At 46.2% G+C, this 21,457-nt stretch overlaps 1 protein-coding gene across 1 annotated transcript in view; it reads right to left on the bottom strand.

The window, feature by feature from the left end:
• Positions 1–21,457, bottom strand: part of BBS2 (Bardet-Biedl syndrome 2) — a 94,873-nt gene that overhangs the window by 44,274 nt on the left and 29,142 nt on the right. The gene's annotated exons all lie outside the window — the stretch shown is intronic.

Below are 21,457 nucleotides of genomic sequence, written 5' to 3'. Positions count from 1 at the left end.
GGCCAACCCAATACCTAGAGGGGAGCATTGTCCATACTTTTCTTGGGAACCAATGTGGGATTCTCAGCTGAAAGAGCAGGAAAGGGGCTCAGAAGCACCAAATCCAACTCTCTTATCTGACCACTGAGGAAACTGAATCCCAAAGAAGGGTGTGGCAATGTGGCCAATTAAATGCAAGGGATTCTGGATTCTGAGTCATGACATGCACTCCTTCTGAACATCAGGGCTGTTTTTTGTTTTACTGTTGTTGTCGTGCCCTTTGACTCATGCATCCTAACCTCTTTAGCACAATGTCTTTTACAAATCTTAATTTGAGATTTGAAAAGGTAACACTTTGACAGTATATCACATTCAGTTCGGTTCAGTCGCTCAGTTGTGTCCAACTGTGACCCCATGGACTGCAGCACCCCAGGCTTCCCTGTCCATCACCACTTCCTAGAGCTTGCTCAAACTCATGTCCATCACATCAGTGATGCTACACAACCATCTCATCCTCTGTTGTCCCCTTCTCCTCCTGCCTTCAATCTTTCCCAGCATTAAGGTCTTTTCCAAGGAGTCAGTTCTTTGCATCAGGTGGCCAAAGTACTGGAGTTTCAGCTTTAGCATCAGTCCTTCCAATAAATATTCAGGACTAATTTCCTTTAGGATTGACTGGTTTGATCTCCTTGCAGCCCAAGGGACTCTCAAGACTCTTCTCCAACAGCATATCACATTAAAAGCTATCAAAGCATATGCAGAAGGAGGTGGGGAGATTGGAATCCTTGTGCACTGCTGATGGGAATGTAGAATGATGCAGCCTCTGGGGAAAACAGTGAGATGATTCTTCAAAAACCTAAGCATAGGATTATCATATGACCCAGCAATTCCTCCTCTAGGTATAGCTCCAAAAGGTTTGAAAACAGGTACTACTTAAACAGATACTTGTATACGAATGTTCAAGCAGCATTGTTCACAATAGCCAAAAGTGGCAACAAACCATCTTCCCATAGATGAATGGGTAATTAATATGTGAAATGTATGGCTATCATTGATAATATATGACTGAAGAGGGAATTCTCTGGCGGTCCAGTGATTGAGACTCTGCCTTCCAATGCAGGGGTGTGGCTTCAATCTCTTGCTGGGGAACTAAGATTCCACGTGCTGTAGGGTGTGGCCAAAATTTTTAAAAATAAAGCTTGTTTTTTAAAAATATATATGATTGAACATTATTCAGACATATAGAAGAGTAAAGTACCAAAACATGCTATTGTACAGCATGGATGAACCTTGAAGACATTATGCTAAGTGAAATAAGCCAGACACAAAAGGACAAGTATATATGATGCCACTTACATAAGCTACCAGAATAGACAAATTCATAAAGAAAGAAAATAAAATAAAGGTTACCAGGGGCTGGAGGGGAGAAAAGAATAGGGAGTTAGTATTTAATGGGTATAGTTTATCTTTGGGATGATAAAAAAGTTCTTAAATAGTTGTGACAATTACATAACATTGTAAATGTGCTTAATGATACTGAATTATATGCTAAAAATTATAACATTTATGTTATGTATATTTTACCATTATATATATATATATATATATATGCGCCGTGCATAGTTGCTTTGTGACTCCATGGACTGCAGCCCGCCAGGCTCCTCTGTCCATGGGGATTCTCTAGTTAAGAATACTGGAATAGGTTTCCATGCCCTTTTCCAGGGGATCTTCCCAACCCAGGGATCAAACCCAGGCCTCTCACATTGCAGGCGGATTCTTTACCATCTGAGCCACCAAAGAAGCCCAAGAATACCGGAGTGGGTAGCTGATCCCCTCTCCAGGGGATTGTCCGGACCCAGGAATTGAACCAGGGTCTCCTGCATCGTAGGCAGGTTCTTCACCAGCTGAGCTACCAGGGAAGCCCATATATATATGTGTACACACACACACACACATGCACACATATATAAAAGTTATAAAGCCCATACATATGTGTGTATACACACACACACATATAAAAGAGTTATATTGGGCCTCCAATTAAATAAATTTTTTTTAAAAAGAAAAAAATTATATTGGGTTAGCAGAAAGTTTTTCCATAAGATGTTATGGAAAACTCTAACAAACTTTCTGGCTAACCCAATACAATGAAAAGGAAGTCTCCCTATCACCGCAACTCTTGCCACCAAGATCCCTTCCCTGAAGACCCCCTAGACCAATTTCCCAGGTCTCCTGAAAACACTCTGTGACTGCACAGGTAAGCCCTCTCCCCCTACATATACCCTTCTCCCTAACTTCTGTTTCCTCCGTAAATGGTAGCATACTAGACACAGGGTTTTATATTTTGCCTTTTGCACTTAGCACTATGCTTTGGAAAGCACCTTTATTTTCCTTTTAAGGCCACAGAGGGTATTCTTGCACAAACCTTTTCACACAGAAAGTGTCCAAGTAACATTTGAAGATGGTAACATCCCCATTTTACTAAGGTACAATGTCTTCACTCTAGAGAGTGAATTAGAAATGAGAGAATTTCAGAAATCTGCCAAGTATATCATAAAGAAGAGAGGATATAGTCTTTTTTGGTTCAGCTTAACAAATATCTATGGGGAATCCCTGCCAGTGGTTAGGACTTCATGCTTTCACTGCCAAGGGCCTGTGTTCAATCCCTGGTTGGGGACCTAAGATCCCACACACCACACAGCACAGCCCAAACAGAAAACAAAGATTTATAGAGGCCACATCAGGAAAAAGTCCTTTGAAAAATGTTGGTATAATAACAGCCAACACCTATAAAACTCCTACCATGCAACAGTTTCTGTCCTATATACATTAACATATTTAATCCTCACAACAACCTTATGATGTAGGTACAATTATCAATTATTTCCATTTTACAGGTCAGGACTCCCAGGCATGACATGGTAAGTGACTGGCCTAAGATTATAGAGCTAAAGAATGACAGGAAAGGGACTGTGACCACAGACTGGGGCTCCAGGACCCCGTTCGTGCTCACTACACCACCACGGTGCTGCCTCTCAAGCACACAGACATTTATGGAATTGCACACCAGGACCTGGGCTTCCTCCCCAGAGAGATAGAATGACGCCTTTGACAAAAGCCTCAAGCTTACGAGTTAATGACCACAACAGGCACACAGTTCGCCTTCCTGCAAAGCAGAGAACTGATCATGTTAAAAGAGAAGAACAGGACTTCCTTCGTGGTCCGGTGGTTGAGGATCCGCCTGCCAATGCAGGGGACATGGGTTCGATCCCTGGTCTGGGAAGATTCCACATGCTGTAGAGCAACTAAGCCCGTGTGTTCACAACTACTGCAGCCTGAGTGCCTGGAGGCCACGAGAACCCACCACAATGAGAAGCCCCCACACCGTAACTAGAGAGGAGCCCCCACTCACCACAACTAGAGAAAGCCCGTGTGCAGCCACAAAGACCCAGTGTAGCCAAAAGGAAGGGAAAAAAAAATAGAGAGAGGAATATATGGAATGTTCTTGAAGTTAGGGAGGAAAGACAAGGAACCCCAAAATGCCCCGAGGAGGAAGTAGCATCTGAAGATGAAGGGAAGCAATGTTTATGGAGCAGCCATCCCACACCAGCCACTTGACATGTGAACTGCTCCCAACAACCATATTATCACCCGCACTTTACAGATGAAAAAGACTGATGCTCCCAGAGATGCTTTAAAGGGGTGAAGCCAGGATCCGCTCCCAGGCTGGTCTCCAGGGTGGGGCCCGGCCACCGGCCTGGCCGAGTGCTCCCCATGCCAATGACATCAGCTCTCCTCAGTCAGGCTGTGGGATCTTGAGTCAGCTTAGTGTGAATCGTAACCAACTAATAAGCCAAAAGCACTTTGAAGATGACATTGCCCATAAAAAAGGGCTGGTTCCCACAGGAGCAGGCTTTTAAGGCAGGGACAGTTTGCAGGGAGGCTTCAGTGATGACAGTGCAGGAACAGGGTCGAGATTCCTGGGCAGGGGAGCCTTGAGCCAGGAGCCTGAGCTTCCAGGCCATCCCAAAAATTTCCTTCCCTGGCCCCAGAGGTGCCCACAATTGACAGCAGAGTTGCCCAAATGTCAGTCTTCTGTGAATACTCACCCTAAATTTTGCCACAACTGCATTCTGCCTGTGTCGTAATCTACCCAGTCTTTTCATTACATTGATTCAGTTAAAAATGGTTCATCCTAAGCACAAACCTTGTGCAATTATAAATGCCATGTGTTAGTTGCATTTCTTTCTAATCTGCATTAAAGTCAATTAAAATAACTAAGATAACAATGCTTTTCCATATATCATCTTAAAGCCTCTCCCTCTGGGAACCCCAGGCTACAGCACCTGTCTCCCTGGTGAGCAGAGGATTCACTAACCCACTCTTCCTCTTGCTCAGGACTTTGAGAAAGTCCCTTTTATTTCTTTGGGCCTCAGTTTCCCCATCTCCAGGTTCCTTACAGCTCTTATATAACGAGGTGATGAAACGTACAGATTCAAGTCATTCAGCCTGGGTCAGAATTCCTGCCTTCCCGTTCTTGGCAGTGTGACTCCAGGCCAGTCACGAAACTCACCTCTGCCTCAGCTGCACCGTCTGTGAAATGGGGACAACTTCTCAGGACTGTGGCAGGCCCTTCTCTAAGGAGCCTACCCCGACTGCCCGATTGTACACTCCATGTGTCCCCTGCCCCTGGCAACTTCTGACCCCTCTTTACGCTTCTCTACCTGTCCTTTACTCCACGGCAAACTATATGACTGGTTGCTTGAGCATGTTTATTTTTTCCCTCCTGCTTTTCTCTAAGAACATAAATTCCATGAGAGCTGGAATATTCACCAGTTTTGTTCACTGATGTATTCCCAAGCACCTAGACACACACACACCTTTTAAATTGTGGGAGCTATAGTGGTTATCCTGCAGTTTGGATGTCACCGTCTATGACTGAGCTTGTCTGTTTCCCCACAGCCCACCCACACAGCATATTTCACATTTTGAGATCCCTGCCAATCAGATACATTTTATAAAAACGATATGTAGTTGTAGCTTGAATTTGCATTTCTACTAGTAGAAGTATAGACGAGTGTCTTATCACTTGGCTCTAAGAGCCATTTCTATTATTTATTTCTATCATCTCTCCCTGCACACACATGAATGGTCTAAATTTTCTGCCACAGACCCAGCCCTTCAACAGGGAAATCCATGGTGTCCATCTCAGGCTGAGCCCTCTTTGGAGCCCTCTGAGGACTGAAAAGAACAGGGTCCATATCTCCTGGTGCATCTGGATCACAACCATGTCCAATGACTCAAGTCTCATTTTGGGTTTTCTAGCTGTAAATTACGGAGAAGGCAATGGCACCCCACTCCAGTACTCTTGCCTGGAAAATCCCATGGACGGAGGAGCCTGGTAGGCTGCAGTCCATGGGGTCGCTAGGAGTCGGACACGACTGAGCGACTTCACTTTCACTTTTCACTTTCGTGCATTGGAGAAGGAAATGGCAACCCACTCCAGTGTTCTTGCCTGGAGAATCCCAGGGACGGGGGAGCCTGGTGGGCTGCCATCTCTGGGGTCACACAGAGTCGGACATGACTGAAGCAACTTAGCAGCAGCTGTAAATTAAGGGCAATAGTTTATGATAGTTGGACCATAAAGAAAGCTGAGCACTGAAGAATTGATGCTTTCAAATTGTGGTGCTGGAGAAGACTCCTGAGAATCTCTTGGACCACAAGGAGATCAAACCAGTCAATCCTAAAGGAATTCAACCCTGAGTAATCACTGGAAGGACTAATGCTGAAACTGAAGTTCTAATACTTTGGCCACCTGATGCAAAGAGCTGACTTACTGGAAAAGACCCTGATGCTGGGAAAGATTGAGGGCAGAAGGAGAAGGGGACGACAGAGGATGAGATGGTTGGATGTCATCATTGACATGAGTTTGAGAAACTTAGGGAGATAGTGAAGGACAGGAAAGCCTAGTGTGCTTTCCTGGGGTCTCAATTCATGGGGTCTCAAAGAGTCGCACATGATCTAGCAACTGAACAGCAACAAGCAGGAAGGTGACCCAGCCCAGGCCCAGGGGGAGCCCCCAGTTCCCCCAGCAGCAGGCTGCAGGGGCCTGTCCCACTGCAGGCCTGTCCTTGAACTTTGCAGCACTTCTGCCTACCCACCCTGAGGAACAGAATTTCTTAGTCCTCTGGGTTTCTATTTTCTCCCCATGTCTTTAAAAAGTTGTGTGCTGGGAACAGAACACTTCATTCAAAGGAAGCCTTGAATGGCCCTTCTGTGCTGCATCAATTCCAGGAACCAGCTCAGTATTCTCTGGAAGAGAAAAGACTTGGACAAAAGCAGGCATCTTAAGATCCCTGGAGGTCAGGTCCTCATTAATTAGCCCTGGCATCTTTGCCTCCTCAGTATGTGAACAGAGCTTCTGCTCCTCAAGCTCCCCCATGACCCAGCTCTGTCTTGATGTTAATTTTAGAGGCAGGTTTTTTTTCTCTCCAGCACTTGGAAGGAGAGCTCCACAGAACAGGGCTTTTTCTACCTGAAAATGTGGCTGAAGATGGTATTTCCAAGTGCCCATCATTATCCTGACCATGCACGCAAGGTGGACAAAGCCCAAGCTTCCAAACAGATACACTAGGGCTCAAATCCTTGCTCTGTCCCTTCCTGACTGGATGACCTTGGCAGATGACCTCTCTGAGCCGGTGTTTCATCACAATATGGATCCACAATAGCACCTACTTTGCAGGTGAAATGCCGGTGTCTTGAGATAAAGAAAGGATGCAGAAAGGATATTTGGAGATCACAGAAGATGTATTCGTTGGCCAGGCTTTCCTCTAAGGAGCAACCATTGAGTCCAGAATAATGCAAGCAAATCCTAACATTTCTTTTTGGGTTGAAACTCATCAACTTCCTATTACCTTATTATTCTCAAAGTAAAAAAAAAAAAAGTTGCCCTGGCTCCTAGGACCCAAAAGCTGGACCTGTATACTCCTAACCACCAAACCACCACAAGGCCTTGGGCTTTAAGGTCCCAGAAGTGTGGGCCCGAATTCAGGTCTAGGAACACTTAAGAGTACACCCACCCCTCTCCACCTCCACTAGAAGCTCCCTCAACCTGGAATATTCCCCCACTCTCACTAACCTTTGCTCCAATATTCAGCTTTCAACTGAAACATCACTATTTTGGAGTTAGATGTGGGTTCCTGAAACTAGGGGTGGATTACTGGCTCCTATGACCCCCTGCAAGTTCCATCTTGTAACAAGCATTGCTTATGTTTGACTCCATGTTTTCCTTGCGAAGCTGCAAGTTCCACAGCAGTGACTTTCTAGAGCCAACACTGCAACTCCATGTGATTGGCATCTAGAAGGGACCCACTGTGTTTCTGAGCAAAGACAGAAAGGGAACAGAAGGGGAGGGAGGGAAAGGACCAGGGGCTCCCTGGAATCCCACAGCATTTCTACCTGGGGAAGGCCCCCTGGAGACTGGGGAGGGTGGATATATAATTTGGTGGCGCTTTAAGAAGCAACCCCCTTCTGAACTTTGTTGTTTAGCTGCTAAGTTGTGAACGACACTTTTGCGACCCCATGGACTGTAGCCTGCTAGGCTCCTCTCTTCATGGGATTCCCCAGGCAAGAATACTGGAGTGGGTTGCCATGCCCTCCTCCAGGGAATCTATCCAACCCAGGGATCAAACTGGTGTCTCCCTCTGAACTTTGGTGGGTGCTTTACTCTTGGAAGCTTCAAAGTCATTTACAAACCTTAACTACCCCACATACTAGAGCCCCAGGGAGCTACCAAACTTGGCCTCAACCCTCCCATTTGTAAATTAGAGAAACTGAGTTTTCCAGTTAAAAGCTTGCCTGAAGGCAAAAAAGAAATCAGCCTAAAAGGCTGCCCATTCCTCAGGAAACCACTGGGTGGAGCAAGAACTGAAAGCAGAGAGGACTTGGGGCCTCAGTTTACCTCCCAGGGTGAGGGGACACTACCCACTCTATAATTCCTTAAATCTCTACTGTGGATTTACTCAGCTCCAGAGCCTCCAAGAGGCAGCACCAGGGAGGATAAATTCAGTCCTCAAACATGTGTTGTGAAGATCTCAATGTTTTGTTTCGTTTTGTTTAAAAAAAGATCTTTAAATAAAAATCTAGAATTGAGAGTTCTCTTCAAAAAACAAAGGTCTGGCAATACTGGCCAAGATTTCTTTTTCACATGTGCAAGGCTGGCTGGAGCTAAGTAGTGACTGCCTTTTTTTTATTAAAAAAAATTTTTAATTAAAAACATTTTTTTTTTTTTTTTTTTTGCCACACCACTCAGCATATGGGATCTTAGTTCACCAACCAGGCACTGAACCAACACCCCCTGCAGTGAAGCCTGGAGTCTTAACCACTGGATTGTCAGGGAAGTCTCATGACTGCCTCCTTTACACAGGTGTGTGGTCACCAATTTGCCAGTCTCCACTACTCCCTCTTGTCTCCCATTTGGCTCACTTCTTTCAACCATGGAACCTGATGAACCCTGTATACATCTGAATCACAGTTCTTGAAGTATCTCCTCCTCTTTAGTCACTAGCTGCTAGTTGCCCTGGACTTCTCTGAGTTTTTCAAAAAAGTCAAGCTCTTCCAGCCACAGGGCCTTTGCACATGCTATTCTCTCTGCCTGGAACACATTTCCCTCCACAAGGGTCTGAATTGGGTTCCCCTTAATGTACCTGTAGTTATCTCTCATATCACAAATCACAACTTACAATTATTCATGTGTGTGCTTATTTATTTGTCTCTGTCTCCCCTACTAAAATAGAGATCCAGGGAGGGCAAGGATTGCTTGGTGTTACAGATTGCAGCATTTGCAGTATGCAGCCCAGAACCCTGCCCATCTTAGGAAATTGGTAAATTTTTGTGGTATGAATTAATGCTGGAATGCATGAGTGAGATTCTGCCAGGCTTGGGGGCCTGTGTCCATTCAGGGGCCAATCTTCCCTATTTACCTGCAGGGTTAGTAAGAGGATATCATTTTCCCAGCCTCTCCATGGGATTCACTCAAGCCCATGTTGAGCAGGCCTATATGTTCCCTTGTTCCAGAAGCTCTGGGATGAGAGGTGAGTGAGAGCACTTAGAGGCATTTGCATTCAAAACCTGGGTACATTTGTCAGGCAAGTAAATGATGACTAAAGGGATCAAAGGGATGATGAGATGACAGAGCTTCAAAGTGAGGCTCCTTCTAGATGGAGAAAAGGAGACTTGAATTAAATCTATAAAATCCCAGAGTGGTTGCAGAGGTAAGGGATGATGGACGCCCAACCTCAACTATTAGAAGGAGAGGCTCCCCCTTTAAGTTTAAAAGAGTTTAAGGCAAAGAAAAGCCACACACGCTCCCCAAGCTACTTTGCTCAGAAGGATGTTATGATGGTGGCAGAGCTGAGGCTGGGCTGAGGGACCTTTTACCAACGTGTGGTCAATGTTCAGCCAATTCTGGATGAAAGCGATGACATGAACGTCACAGCAGCATTCCTCTCCTGCAAGTGCTCACCAGATGCTGGTCAAAGAAAAGTGCTGTGAGGAATTCCCTGGTGGTCCAGTGGTTTGGACTCTGGGCTTTCATTGCTGAGGGCACAGATTTAGTTCCTAGTTGGGGAACTAAGATCCCTCAAGCCACATGGTGTGGCCAAAAAAAAAAAAAAAGGCAAGAGAGCTGGGCTAAATGCATTCAAATTGACTCACATTGAAAAAGTTCATCTTCCAGGCTTGGGGGTCAGCCTCTCCTAGAGAGAGAGCCACAGGGAGAAGACGGTGACCATGAGGTAGGTTTGGCATCTCAGGCTGGATTCATGGAGTGAGGTCTCAAAAGAGGACAAAGGGATGAGATGACAGGAACAGGATTCACCAGGATCTGGTCAATTATCTGCTCCTGCATTCCCAAATCCCAAGAGGAAGCGATCTTCATCCTTGGCCAACCCCCCACCCCCTCAGCTTCTTCTGCTCTCCTGCTACAGTTCTTCCCTTTAGACCCCAGTAAAACAAGAGAGATGAGCTAGAGCACAAATGTGGGATTTGTAGGTGAAAGCTAGGGGTGCTGGAGAAAGCTGCTTGTGAGAAGAGCTGACTGCATTCTGCTCACCACTAGAAGGATTTTTCTGAAGACTAATGCTTGCAAAAAGGGGGGAGGCTTTCTCCAAAGGTAATGAGCTCCCCGTCACTGGAGGAGTACAAGTAAGGCCCCAGAGGCTATTTTCATGGCACTTGTAGATGGGATTCCTGTAGTAAGTACTGCCAGTGTTCTTCACTGGGTGGTCTCCAGTGGCCTTCACAGAGAGGTATTCAGACTGCCTGACACTGTATGCAAAGTTTTTTCTGGATGAGCATCTTTCCCCACCCAGGAAAATGTTCATAACTTTCTTCAACTTCTAAAAAGTGTTTATGACTGAAAAATTTTAATCACTAAGAACTGATGAGGTCCACCACTTCCCAAACCTGGCTGCCCAACTGAACATCTGAAGAGTTAAAAAAAAAATAGGAGACCCTCCCCAGATCCCATTCCAAGCCCATTGCATCAGAATCCCTAAATACTTGTGTTTTTTTATTAATAAAAATTGTCTCTCTGTAATTCTGATACCCTCAGCCAGAGATTGGTCTGAAATCTCTAGAAAATGCTAAGCAAAGGTCTTAGTGAATTTTAAGGGACTATGCACTCCTGATGCTTTAGAATTCTATGCCAGAGGTCACAAAATAGGACCCAATAGGCTGCTCTGGCCTATGGATATGTTTGTTCATGAGGAGAGTATCCTAATATAATAAAGAAACAACTTTGATCACTGTTTAAAAATTAGAATATTCACACACATACACAATATCCAGTTTCCCATTTCTCCTGCACAATCAGAAGAGATAGCAAAATTTGACCCTCATTCCCAAATCCTAGTATTTAACAGGAGCTTAGACAACTAGCCACAGTCACAGAAGACTCTTGAGAGTCCCTTGGACTGCAAGGAGATCAAACCAGTCAATCCTAAAGGAAATCAACCCTGAATATTCATTGGAAAGACTGATGCTGAAGCTGAAGTTCCAATACTTTGGCCACCTGATGCGAAGAACTGGCTGACTCATTGGAAAAGACCCTGATGCTGGGAAAGATTGAGGGCAAGAGGAGAAAGGGGTGACAGAGGATGAGATGGTTGGTTGGCATCACTGACTGAGTAGATATGAGTTTGATCAAACTCCAGGAGATAGTGAAGGACAGGGAAGCCTGGCGTGCTGCAGTTCATGGGGTTACAGATAGTTGGACACAACTTAGCAGTTGAACCACCACCAGCACCACTGCAGCCTGTTACTATAATCAGTTTACTTTGCTCTTATGCATTAAGATCTAAGTCTTACCTTGACTTGCCCCTGAAGTCAAGGTAGTTGGAGACCCCTGTTTGAGGTTTCCCCTGAAATTCACCAGCTTGGGAGATCCTCCGGTGACTCCCCCGTTGGGACAGGGGCCATCTGCTCTTGGCTGGGCTGGGACCTGAAGGACCTCAGTTCCAAACTTCCCCAGCCCCCTGCCTCCCACCCTGCTGACATCTAGGAGTTGTGCTGTCACTCCAGCACCGGGGCCGAGGACTTCAAAGCCAAACAAGATCCAAACTGAACTGGCACTAATCCTCTTCAGCCTCGACCTCTTTTCTTCTGCCAGGCAGAACCTTCTCGTCTCTGTTGGCTTCCTATTAAAATTAACAAGCATCGCAGGCAGGCATCAAAGGCAGAGTTGTGCCTTTAATAGTCCAGGCAGGCCCAGGCTGTGATCATGGCCCCTCCCCTTCTTCCAACTGAACTGGGGAAAATGGTACAGCTGCAACTGCCAAAATCAGAACAATGGCCATCCCCGTCTGTTGGATATGGGCACCATGGAAAATTCCAGGCGAGCGGAACATCTTCACAGCAATTTTCTTCAAAGTGCCCTGCAGAAACTGGCCAATTATTCTTAAGAGGCACCCTTAGAAGAGTGGGTGATTACCCCATTTTACTGGCAGGGAAACTGAGGTCAAATGGCTTGCCCAAGACCAGACAGAGACAGACGGAGATGGAGTCAAAGCAGCGGCAGCACAAATCTATGTCCATCTGAGGCTCACTCGACCTGTATCTGGCCCAGCCTTCCAGCACACCCAGGTGCTCCTGCCCAGCTGGGCTGTCGTGGCCATCCCTCCTGGTTCTCACGCTGGGTTTGCCAGACCCAAATTTCACAAGACACTAGCAGCCCCGCAGGTGTGGAGGGAGATGACAGGCTCTGTCATCAACCGGTTTGCCATGCAGGAAATGACTGCAGTGGATAATTGCTCTCCTCTATACAACCTTCAAACTGTGGTCTTTGTTTTTTCTCCCTGACATTAATTGGAGAGGATCTGATTATTTTCAGAGAACTATGTATTTATCCTGGAGAAATCAACAAAGTTAATACCTAGTATACCATGGTTCCGAGTTGTTAGTGAAATCCCTGCTAGGTGGGGGAGGGCTATGTGGGTTGAGCCTTGGTTCCTCTTCCTGAAGAGCCTGTTCAAACAGAAGTCCCTAGACCTGAAGGGTTTTGAAACTGGAGAAAATGTTGGTCTGGCGAGTCTTCTGTTGGGAGAACATGCCGCTGGGGCTGCAAGGCCTGGGCTGCTGAATTCCCTCCCACATCTTTGGAGGAAAAGCACAGCTACAAGTGCCTGCAGACAATTAACAATTGTTGAAATTTCTCCAAAAAGTGACTTTGATCCCAAAGCTGTAGATACAAACTCCTTTGGGTGGGGTTGGGGGGTGGGTGTTGGCAGAGGGGGCTTCCCCTCTAGAAATCTAAAAAACAGGGATCTTCTAAACAAGCTGTCTCAGGACTTCCCTGGCAGTCCAGAGGTTACCACTCCAAGCTTCCAATGCAAGGGACGCAGGTTCAATCCCTGGTCAGGGACTAAGATCCCACATGCCATATGGCATGGCCAAAAAACAGCTGTCTGTTTATGCACACCTAGAACAGAGCTGAGAGAGGCCTTAGTGGTCATCTAGCAATGACCACCTCCTCATTGTTTCAGGTAACCTGTGGCCCAGTGCTGGGAAGTGACCTTGTGAGTGAGCAATCACAGTGAGTGAGTTTAGAGACACTCAGTTGCCCAGACTTCCTGGCTTCTTGCACTAAGAGAGAAAAACAGAAGAAACAAGAGAAAGGGTGAGATGTGAGAGGACAAACGGGGAGTGAGAGAAGGGAGGAAGAGAAAGAAGAAAGGAAACCAGGAGAAGGGATGGAGAGAAAGGAAAGCAGGGGAGACTGAGAGTGAGAGAAGAGGCAGCCTTGTTTATTTCACCATCTGACCATGCTGGCCTGTGACGCTCACCAGCGGCTTCTTCCCTGGTGCCTCACCTTGCCAATTACACAATAAATCTTCTTTACACCCTTGGGTGAGGCAGGCAGCACTGTGGGGGGCCCTCAGAAGTTGCTTTCCCCAAGCAGGAGGTTCTGCAAATGGCCTCACTCCACAGACACCTAAGAGATGTCAAAGGCCCTGGGGAGTTTCCCTCCTCAATTCACCATCTGGCCCAGATGATCTGCACTGTGGATGAAATGGTGGCTAGGGCACTTCCCCTTTGGGATCTCAGACTCCCAATCTGTAAATGGGATTGGGATTGAGACAAAGTCTGGCCCACACGATTGCCCTTACAGCTCTGGCATTCTAGAATGACCTTCATTCCAGGAATTCTTCTGCTTCCTCCTTTTCTAGAGAACCATTACAGAGCAAACCCAAAATGCCTTGCTAAGAATCAATTTCAACCGGAATGAAGGGTTTCTAAAGTAAGAGGATAAAGTGCAGGAGCCTGATAGGAGTTTTGTCGAGGGGGCCTGCAGAAGACTCGAAGGCTGCAGATACAGCTGTGTCAGCCACCCCCACCCCAACTTGAGTCTATCCTTCCTGGGGATACATCAGGATGTTCATCTTCCTCATCAACCAAGGTCACCATGAGCCTCCTGAATGGGGAAATTATTAAGAAACCAGAAATGTAGAAAGACACAGACTTGCCACGTGTCTGAGAAAACAATATGTAGACTGATCCCAAAGCAGGATGGCTCAGCACTCTGTCCTACCGAGTGATTGTGGAATGCAGCGTTTGAGGAAGAAGAGCAGACCACGTAGAAGAGACCTGAGGGGCCAAGAGTCTTATGATAGTATGCTCAGCCTCATTAGGGAGCTGCAAATCTGCAGCCAAGAAAATGCCATTTCACATCTGTCAGACTGGCAAAAATGAAGTCTGGCAGCACCGAGTATTAACAAAGCCATGGAGAATTGGACACCTGAGTACACCGGTCATGGGATTGTAAACCCCTGTGGTGAGCAATTTGGAAAGACCTAGTAAAGCAGAACAAGGCTGTCCCCTTCAATCCTGTAAGTCCCCTCCTAGGTACACCCCCTAGAGAAACCCTGGCACATTTCACATACAGAAACACGTATGCATGGATATTTACTGCAGCAGTGTTTATAACAATGACAAAGTAGACAGAAACATATAAAAGCCCATCAACTGGACAAATTGTGAGGTAGTCATGTAGCATAATAATATAAAGCAGTTAAAACCATAAATCTCAAAACGCTGAGCCAAAAAAGTAAAAAAAAAAAATTATAAAAGGCTACATTGAGAATGATGTCATTTTATAGAAGGTTTATAAACCTGTAAAACAAGGGTATGTAATCTTTATAGATATGTACCTATGTAGTAAAAGCAGAAAAACACGCAGGGGCATGATAAACGCTTCATGAGATTGGTTCCCCGGTTTGGTGGGGGAATGGGATGGAGAAGGCAATGGCTCCCCACTCCAGTACTCTTGCCGGGAAGGTCCCATGAATGGAGGAGCCTGGAAGGCTGCAGTCCACGAGATCGCTAGGAGTCGGACACAACTGAGAAACTTCACTTTCACTTTTCACTTTCATGCATTGGAGAAGGAAATGGCAACCCACTCCAGTGTTCTTGCCTGGAGAATCCCAGGGACGGGAGAGCCGGGTGGGCTGCCGTCTATGGGGTCGCACAGAGTAGGACACAACTGAAGTGACTTAGCAGCAGCAGCAAGAATGAGATATGGAAAGTTTACACAGGCAATTTCTACTCTGATTATTTTGTTCCTTTGAAAATTAAAGTGAACAGAACTTGTTAATATCTGATAACACTGGAAGGTTCTGTATTCAATTTTCTGTTATGTTTTTGAAATCATTTCAAATTTGAAGAATAATTTTAAAAAGAGAAAACAACACTGTGGAAAACAGTATTGAGGTTCCTTAAAAAACTAAAAACAGAACCACCGTATTATTCAGCGATTCCACTCCTGGTCATGTATCCAAAGAAAACCATAATTCAAAAAGATATACACAGCCCAATGTTCACGACAGCACTTTTTATAATAGCCAAGACATGGTAGCTGTCTACATGTCCATCAACAGAGGAATAAAGATGTGGTATACATCAAGATTGAATATTACTCAGTTATAAAGAATGAAATAATGCCATGTGCAGTAATATGGATGGACCTAGAGATTATCATACTAAGTGAAATAAGTCAGAGAAAAATAAATATATGATCTATACGTGGAATCTAAAAAAAATGATGATACTAATCAACTTATTTTTAAAACAGAAACAGACTCCCAGACTTTGAAAACAAACTTATGCTTACCAAAGGGGAAATATTCAGTGTGGGGGAGAGGGATAAATTAGGAGCTTGGGATTAACACATACAGACTGGTATATAAATGGGCTTCTCTGGTGGCTCAGCAGTAGAGAATCCATCTGCCAGTGCAGGAGATGTAAGAGTCGCAAGTTCGATCCCTGGGTCAAGAAGATCCTCTGGACCCCTGGAGGAGGGCATGGCAACCCACTCCAGTATTCTTGCCTTGGAGAATCCCCACGGACAGAGGAGCCTTGGCCGGCTACAGTCCATAGGATCGCACAGAGGTGGACACGACTGAAGCACTACTATATATAAAATAGATACTCAATAAGGACCTACTATTAAGAACAGGGAACTCTACTCGATATTCTGTAATAACCTATATGAGAAAAGAATCTGGTACAGAATGGATATGTGTATAACTGTATTTGCTGTACACTTGCAACTAACACAACACTGTTAATCAACTCTAATATAAAAATTTGAAGTGCTATTTAGATTCCCATGTAGTGGATTTATTATTGTTAAAGAATAAATAAATGCTTTGAAAAAGAAGAAAACATGTTGAGCCTGAGATCTAATTGGGATTCCAGGGGCATATTTGGAAGGTCCCACTGTTCCCTGGGGCAAGGCCATCAACCTGGAAGGCACGGCTCGTGTCACCAGTGATCCAAATGGTTCTAGCTATAACAACTGCCTCCCCCAGTCCCCAGATAAAATCATTATAAGAGGGATGGCGTAGGGGGGTGGGATGTCCAAGATAAAATGAATTTTAAAAAGAAGAGCTGCTCTTAAACAGGGGAGGGGGAGACAGGGAAGGGACCTAGAATCCCATCTGCAGCAGCCCCAGCCAGACACCTCCACGAAGCCCTAGGGTTCTGGGCCTCCCATGCAAACACCTCGGATCCAGCTCCAGTGTTCCATGAGGGACCCAGAGGTCACCTAGATGAGGAGAGATGAAGGGCTGAGACCAGGATGAGGCAAGGGAGGCACCTCGGGAGCAACATTCAGGGAAGTGCTCACTCCTGGGGTCGTTCCAGCACCACCCTGCACTGGTGCATCCTCACAGAAACCCTGCTCGTCTCTCCCTTCCTGGCAGCTACCAACACGCGTGCCGCCCCTCTTGGAAAGCCAGTTTGTGAGGACCAGGCCCTGCGTCTGGCTCCATGACTCCATCCAGAGGGCGAACCCGAAGCTGAGCACATACTAGGCCCTGAATATGTTTGCTGAATAACTGATTGAGGGAAGGAAGGGAGGGAGGGGGGATGGAGAGGATAAAATAAGGAAGGATGGACAGAGGAGAGACTCCTGCACCCTCTCCAAAGGCCAGCCAACCTGGACCAGCCACTGCGCTGCTGGGGGCCATGAGTGTGAGTACTTGTCGGCTTTGGCTTTACCCATCCTCCCTTGGGGCCGTGTGCAAAAGCAGACGGTTTCACTTGCCCAGTGGGTACTGAATTACAGTGGGGCTGGAGTCCTATGTAATTAACCAGCAGCCGCCAGCCCTGGAGAGTCTGTGACGCCTGCCCAGGGCGCAGGTGGTTGGGCACCCAGCAAGCTAGCTCCTAATTAGCAGTGGCCTGCTTTTTTACAGTCCACAGTGCTGGGACCCACCTCCTCCCAGGCTGGTTTCCCCATGGGCTGTGGGGTTCTGTACTGGGGTTCCATGAGTGCAAATGGGGGCCAGAAAAGCGGAAGAGTATTTGAGTGTGAGTGTGTGTGTGTGTGTGTGTGTGTGTGTGTGTGTGTGTTGGTTGTGGGGAGAGCATTTCTCAGAACTATCCTGAGAGAAGACAGCCCCAGCCACCCTTGTCTGTACAGCTTGCTCAGGGTCTCTGTCTGTCTCCCTTTCTCTCACATGTAACACACATTGTTACCTTAGGTGATTGAACGAATCTTTGGAAAAAACATAAAGGAAATGGGAAGAACCTTCGAGTTTGTCAAAATCTACAGAAACTCTTCTGCTGCTAAGATCTTTAAAAATGCCCTCAGCACAGTCTTCAGAGCTTGGATCACACAGAGGAAGGCATCTCGTGACCCCAGCAGGGGAGGGGTAATCAGCACATGGGGGTAGGGGCTGCTCAACCAGCCTCCCACCCTAAAGCCCAACCCGCCAGGGTGTGGGGCTCTGTGCAGGGGTTCACCCCTCTGCGCCATGCTTCTCCATCTTCTGTAACAAAGATGCTGACCCCTTATATTCTCCATGGCTTCCTACTTCTCCTTTGATCTGTCTACCCTAAAATCTCCTGTCCTGCTCTATCTCCCTCCTAAAGAGACCAGCCTCATGTTTGGAAAGGTGACAGGACTTACCAAAGCACTGAGGCTGAACTCCAGGCATATCTGACTCTGATTTAAGCTGCCTATCAATAGATCACTCCACTGTAAACATGAAATATTTTTTAAACAATTATTTAAAAAAAAATTTTTTTTTTCTTATTTGACTGCCCTGGGTCTTAGTTGTAGCATGTGGGATCTAGTTCCCTGACCAGGAATCAAACCCAGGCCCTCTGTATTGGGAGCATGGAACCTCAGCCACTGGACCACCAGGGAAGTTCCATAAGCATGAAATCTTGACAATACCTACCACTCTTTGAGCACATGGTGCGTTAAATGCCTTATCTTCATTTTCTCTAATCCTCACCACAGTTCCATGAGTAGACCCAGTTATCTCCATTTTATAGTGGAGGTTCCCAGAGATAAGGGAACTTGCCTGAGGTTGTATGGCAAAGCAGATGGAGGAGCCAGAGTTGAAACCATGGGTGAAGGTCAGGAGCCCACTATGCTCTCTCTTGCTAGAGTGAGACAGACTAATGAGACCTGAAGTCAGTGTGAGGACCACTAGACCAGGCCTTACTTTCTGGATGTTAATGAATGGTGAAGTTGGGAGGCAGAGACATGCAAATTATACCTCAGGGAAGTATCATTGCACATCACACTTATCAGATAGGCAAACATTTCAAAGTCTGAATATAGGAAGGACTGAAGGAGGAGGTAGGGAGACGGTGAGTCTCAGAAATTGTTAGAAAGAGTGCAAATTAACATCTTTGGAGAGCAGTTACCCCTTATAACCTAGCCATCCTCCTTCTAGGGATGAGTGAGGCTTGTACACTCATGTACATGATATGCGTGGAGATGTTCCTTGCAGCATCTTCATTTTTTTAATTTTTTAGCCCATACTGTGCAGCATGCAGAAGCTTAGTTCCCTAACCAGAGACTGAATCTGTGCCCCCTGCATTGGGAGTGCAGATTATTAACCACTGGACCACCAGGGAAGTCCCATAGCAGCACTTTTTTTAAAAGAAATATTTTATTTTTCTTTATTTTGGCTCTGCCATGTGACTTGTGGGATCTTAGTTCCCCGACTAGGTATCAAACCCAGGCCTTGAACAGGGAAAGTGCAGAGTCCTAACCACTGGACAACCAGGGAATTCCCCAGCAGCATTCTCATAATAAAGAAAATGTGGTAGAAAGGGCCCAAGTCAGATGCGAGAAAGCCAGTCAAGAAATGAGTGCTGAATCTTCATAGGAGGTGATGGAGGCAGACAAGACACTGCTCTGGTTGGAGGTGAGGCAGGCAGCAAGAGCTCACTGGGGAGTTAGAGATGCTATTTGACAGCTACGTGGAGATGTCGAGTAGCCTCCAGAAATATGAGCCTGCAGTTCGAAAGAGAGGCCCGGGCTGGGGATGTGAGTGGGGAGTTACCAGCAAGAGTGGTATTTGAAGCCACAATCCTGTTAATTTTTTATGTCTTACAAATAAAAGAGCTGAAGCAAATATGACAATGTTGACATCTGTTAATTCTGGGTGGTAGACACAGGGATGTTTGTAGTACTATTCTTTGTACTTTTTAGTGTACTTGAACTTTTATAATAAAATTATTTAATAAAGAGTATAGAAAACCACAAGGTTCCAAACTGCTGAACAGTTCTGTCATGCGTGCCTCAGACCTTGAGAGTGGGTGCTGATAGTGAGTTAGGGAGCCATGTTCAACTCCGCCCTGCCACCAGCCTAAGCTAGGTGATCAAGGTTGACCCTGCCACTCCGGGCCTCTGTTTTCCCACTGGGGTAAGAAGCTGGCCCATGACTTCTCAGGGTTCTCCCAGTGCTGACCATGTCGATTCAAGCTGGTGGCCTCTGGGGTCCCTGCCTGCTTTTTGTCCACCCACATCTTATGTCTAGTCCTATAGAGGAAACCAGAAATACTTGATAAGACAGCCTCGTAGGCATAAGGTCAACTCGGACTCCAAACAGATACAAACTGCTGCCAGGAAAGTGAGAAAAAAAAAAAGATAATGCCCCATATGGTCCCTATGCCCTGAGATCCAAAAGGAATTAGGCTGAGCTTAAAAGTTGGGAACGCAGAGACTAAAACTCTCCACAATATTTACTGCTGATGAATGCACCCCACAAAGCCTGAAATGAATGGGTGAGCAGCTGAACCAGTTGTAATAGACACAGATAAGAATAATAGTAATAGTGAAATAATAATAATACTTGTGTCAGATTCTGAATTAAGGGCTGAATATGCTGCTGCTGCTAAGTCACTTCAGTTGTGTCCGACTCTGTGCAACCCCATAGACGGCAGCCCACCAGGCTCCCCCGTCCCTGGGATTCTCCAGGCAAGAACACTGGAGTGGGTTGCCATTTCCTTCTCCAATGCATGAAAGTGAAAAGTGAAAGTGAAGTCACTCAGTCGTATCCAATTCTTAGCGACCCCATGGACTGCAGCCCACCATCCATAGGATGGAGGATCCTCCTCCATCCATAGGATTTTCCAGGCAAGAGTACTGGAGTGGGGTGCCATTGCCTGAATATACATTTCCTCATTTCAGTCTCGCAATGAGAGTGCCCTGGGGTTATGATTTTCATTAGCTACACTTTTGCCGATGAGGGAACTGGAGCTCAGAGAGGTTAAGCAACTTGCCCCAAATCAGGCAGCAGGACTTCCCTGGTGGCACAGTGGATAAGAATTTGCCGGCTGATGCAGGGGGACACCGGTTCGATCCCTGGTCTGGGAAGATCCCACATGCCGAGGAGCATACAAAACCTGTGTACCACAACTTCTGAGCCTGTGCTCCACAGAAAGAGAAGCTACCACAATGAGCAGCTGGCACACCACAACGAAGGGTAGCCCTCACTCACCGCAACTAGCAAAAGCCCACACAAAGCAACAAAGACCCGGCCCAGCCAAAAAATTAAATAAATAAACACAAATTATTTTTTTTAAATCATACAGCAAAGGAAGAGAACCAGGATCAGGGCCCAGGGTCCATCATAAGCTCTGGCCTGCTCTCAGTAAGCGACGAGGCCCTTCAAGTCTATTCAACAAGAGCCAGAGAAGACAGCCCACATGTAACTCTATGAATTGAATCATTTACTCATCATCAGCTCATAAATGTTTATCAAACACCCACTGCATGGGCAGCGCTCAGTGTGCCTGGCCACACGGATGCCGAGATGCATAAGCACAGCATCTGTTCATGAGAAGCCTGTGGTCTGGAGAGAGGTCAGTTTATAAACCAACATAATAAAACCTGTAGCTAGCTCCAGGCTGCCCCTGGGGAGATGCTCATGTCCAGAGGGGCCCTGTATGGGAAAGCGTGGTGACCTGAGAGGGGTGTGCAGTGACACCACAGTGACTTCATCAACCATGGTACCAAGGCCCACCCTCTACTCCCCCAGTCCATGGGTCCCAGACTTCTGGCAGAAACTGCTGGGTGCAGGACAGCAGGTGTCTAGCTAGGACTTCTCAAGTGGTATTAGTAGTAAAGAACTCACCTGCCAACGCAGGAGATGTAAGAGATGAAAGTTCAATCCCTGGG

The sequence above is a fragment of the Bubalus kerabau genome, chromosome 17 (genome assembly GCF_029407905.1).
Source record: "Bubalus kerabau isolate K-KA32 ecotype Philippines breed swamp buffalo chromosome 17, PCC_UOA_SB_1v2, whole genome shotgun sequence".
In the NCBI taxonomy this organism is placed as follows: domain Eukaryota; kingdom Metazoa; phylum Chordata; class Mammalia; order Artiodactyla; family Bovidae; genus Bubalus; species Bubalus kerabau.
The sequence above is the reverse complement of the archived record's forward strand: the minus strand, read 5'-3'. Positions and strand labels throughout refer to the sequence as shown.